This window comes from Pinus tabuliformis, chromosome 5_2 (genome assembly GCF_031772625.1).
Source record: "Pinus tabuliformis cultivar Carrire ecotype Pingquan chromosome 5_2, CPIR1, whole genome shotgun sequence".
In the NCBI taxonomy this organism is placed as follows: Eukaryota; Viridiplantae; Streptophyta; class Pinopsida; order Pinales; family Pinaceae; genus Pinus; species Pinus tabuliformis.
Window position 1 is genome coordinate 22,215,855 of NC_142306.1, and position 3,920 is coordinate 22,219,774.

The 3,920-nt window shown below is 44.3% G+C and overlaps 1 pseudogene; it reads left to right on the plus strand.

Annotated features, from left to right (window-relative positions):
• The first annotated feature begins 2,332 nt into the window (after window positions 1-2,332).
• On the plus strand, window positions 2,333-2,488 carry LOC149157388 (5.8S ribosomal RNA; annotated as a pseudogene).
• The last annotated feature ends 1,432 nt before the right edge of the window (window positions 2,489-3,920 follow it).

Sequence of the window (3,920 nt, forward strand, 5' to 3'; positions counted from 1 at the left end):
TTTTTCGTGTGTGTGCTTGCAAGCTATTCTTGTGCTTGTCCCACCCATCCTTGTTTTTATTTCCCCCAATGTGTTTCTATAGGGGGTTCAGAAGCTTGTTTCTTGGGAGCCCTTCCCACGATCTTTTCGGCCGGGCATGGTTGTTGTAGTTGAGGTGCTTTGGAAATACGGTGGATAAATTTAGACTCATTCATAGTGGCGGTGCTCAATATTTTGTTCATTGGAAGGAATGGGGCCAAGAGTGTGGGCTTCCATAGTTGGTTCTCTTGAAAAGGCAGCGGTGTTTGATTTGTTGCTTGGGTGAACTTTTTTGCTGGTGGTTGGGTCGAGGGAGTAGTTGTGCGTGTGCCTGGTAGCTAAAACCTTCCATGAGGGGAAATTGTCGGGGTGGGGCCAGTATGGGATGGATGAAGAGCGATTAAACCCATTGGACTGGCCACCCTAGTCCTCCCAACTGTTCCTTGATATGCCCTCGTGGAAGGGTTGGGTGTCCAGGTAATGAAAAACCCCTCCCTCGGTCTGAGCTCCTTCGATATCGCAATTTTCCCTGCTAATGGGCATGAGGGTGGAAATCTTATCTCACGCCTTTGCCATCAAGGGAATTCCTCATCCTCTGATGAGCCACTCCCCTTCTAAGGAAAAAAGAATTAGCGGGTTATGTCTTTGTTCCTTCCTTTGGATTGTGGGTTTTTTGTGGGACTTGGTCATTTCTTTGTTTCGTGGTGTGCGCTTTGTGGATGTCCCTCTCTTTAGTGGCCTTGCACCATCGATGTATTTATGGCCCATGGCTTTCTCTAGCATTAAGTGTCGGCTTGTGACAACTCCTCTTTGGAGTTTGATTCTTGACCCCCGTTGACTTTCTCGGTGGAAAGGTTGTTGGGTGTTTTGTACATGGAGGGGTGCAATAGTGAGGTGGGTTTGTTATTAGTAGTCTATTTGTTGTTTGAAGCCTTGTGCCAGATTTGGGGGTTGTTTACCTCTTAGTAACGTGCTCTAGACACTGGTCTCATCGCGGCCCTTGTCTTTTCTAGTGGTCAAGTTTAGGTTGTGATTTATTTGCTTGGTTGTTTAATTGTTGTTTGTTATGTTGTAGGCTAGAAAGGGTGTTGTGCCATAATATATGTGGTAGGGTGTGAAGAGGTGGGATGATTTTTGATTGGGTGCCTTGTTTGATTTCTTTTTTGTTAGCAGACATCTACTCGGCATGCTGTTGAGATTCTCTCTTTTCTTGGGATCTTTGTTTCTTTGGTGTTGTTTTCTTCCCTTCTTCCTTTTTCCCCTAGCTTTATGGAGAAGAGGTGGGATTGTTGTGGATTGGTGTTTGGCAAGGACAAAAAGTAGTGTGAGTTCCCAGGATGGAAACCCTAGTCCTTATTGATCGCCATCACCTACAGTTCCTCCCTTTTTGCAAAGGCACGAGGTTGGGGAAGCTTGTTCTCTGTTTGAGCCTCCCCTTGTGAGCTACTAGCCATATTTGATATCTCTTGCTTTCATGTTGTTTTCTTCCCTTCTTTATTTTGGCCCCTAGCTTTACGAAGAAAAGGTGGGATTGTTGTGGATTGGTGTTCAGGAAGGATGAAAAGTAGTGCGAGTTCTGGGGGTGGCCACCCTAGTCCTTCTCGATCATTGTCCCCTACAGTTCCCCGCTTTTTTCCAAGGCATGGGGTTGGGGAAGCTTGTTCTCTGTTTGAAGCCTCCTCTTGTGAGCTGGTAGCCACGGTTGATATCCCTTTCTTTCATGTTTTTTTCTTCCCTTGTTCCTTCTGGCCCCTAGCTTTATGTAGAGAAGGTGGGATTGTTGTGGATTGGTGTTTGGGAAGGACGAAATGCAGTGTGAGCTCCCGGGGTGGCCACCCTAGTCCTTCTTGTTTGTTGTCCCCTTTAATTCCCCCCTTTTCATGAAGGCATGGGGCTTGGGAGGCTTGTGCTTTGTTTGAGCCTCCCCTTGTGAGCTAGTATCCAAATTTGATCTCTATTTCTTTCACCTTGTTTTCTTCCCTTCTTCCTTTCGGTCCTTAGATTTATGGAGAAAAGGTGGAATTGTTGTGGACTAGTGTTCAGAAAGGATTAAAAGTAGTGCGAGCTCCCAGGGTAGCCACCCTAGTCCTTCTTGATTGTTCTTCCATGCTTTTCCCCCCTTTTTACGAGAGTGTGGGGCTCAGGGAGATTGTTCTCTGTTTGAGCCTCCTCCTATGAAGGGGGTAGACACCTTTGTTTCTCTTTCTTTCATGCATTTTTCTTCCTTTCCTCCTTTTTTCCCTTAGCCCTACATTTGCTGTGGGAGGTGCCCCTCTTTAGTGTTGTGGCAAATTTTTTAGTAATACGTGGAAATGACTCTCGACAAAAAAAATATATCGGCTCTTGTTACGATGAAGAACGTAGCGAAATGCAATACTTAGTGTGAATTGTAGAATCTCATGAATCATCGAGCTTTTGAACACAATTTTCACCTGAGGCCTCGGTCAAGGGCATGTCTATCTGGGCGTCACATCCCATTCAAACGCGCTCCCTGTAATATGTTAGGGAGCAACAAAGCTGATCAACCATGCCTAATGTGGTGCAGTTGGCTGAAATACCTCAAGCGATGTTTCATGGCATGTGTCGGCGAGCAATGGTCTTGTCCGCTTGGATGGGCAGTTGGCATTAGCTAATGCAGGCTTTGTGTGGCATCGCTTGAACTTGCTTTACTCTCTCTTTTCCTCCCATCGAGTAGGGAGGATTTAGCTCCAACTTTGTGACCTCAGCTCAGGCGAGAACACCCACTGAGTTTAAGCACATAATTAAGCGGAGGAAAAGAAACTTACAAGGATTCCCCTAGTAGCAGCGAGCGAACTGAGAAGAGCCCAACATGAAAATAGGGTGGCAGTGTTGCCTGAATTGTAGTCTATAGAAGCTGTTGGCTGGATAAATCATTCTTGCGGACAAGACTGATCTCCCTAGTATCTACAAATATCTAGCGACAAGAAGAAAAATCAAATCTACCTTTCTCTAAATATTGCAATTTATAAATAAAAACCAAGAGGTGTCTTTAGACCCTACCTTAAGTCCAATGCTAGTTTGTGGCAGCCACGCTTCAACTGTCCAAATGAGTTTCCTTTTGAGAACCTGCAAACACAAACAAGCAAACATCAACTAACACCTGCATAGCTAATATAATAAATCATATTCATCATGGTGATCAAGGAATCCATGAAATAAACGATAAAAGACATCTTATTGAGAAATTAAACTTGATTGTATTAACTTTGAACAAAGAATAACTTTACAACCTTGGTGCCTTGATGTTGTACAAGCTCCTCCCAAGGTCCAAGCAAGAATTTCCTCTACTTTGATAAGCCTCACACTCTTCCCAATGAGATCAAAAGGTATGTAATCTCTCCTCTCAAGCTCAATTAGGAAGTCTAAATTCCAACAACATTTACCCTCAAAAATATTCAGCTTTCAAACTCCTTAGTAACCAGCCCAATGCCTCATTTTATAGTGTAGAGGAAGGAAGTTACAGGTCCACCTATGAAGGGATAGAGTCCTCCTTCAAAGGGATAAGCTCCTCACATCAAGGGGTTAGCTCCTTTAGTTATGGGATGCATGAACCACCAAGGAGAGAACTTCCCACCTCAAGATTCCCTTTAGAAGCTTCCAGAAATAACCCAAAGTGAGTTTTTAAGAATATACTTGTGCCTTTTTGACTTTTACAGGGGTCTACACCCATTACACAAAAATAGAGCGGGAAGGTCCGCAGGGGACATGACCAGGGGGTGCGGGACCGCAGGTAATGGTAAGAGAAAGTGCGGAACCCGAGTTTTAGAGATTTTTTAAGGGCTTTCTCTTATTTTTCAAGGCTTGACATGAAGAGATGAGGTTTAAGACTTGCAAAGGAGGAAATTATGGGTGGTGATAGACTCACACTAATTTCAGAATGT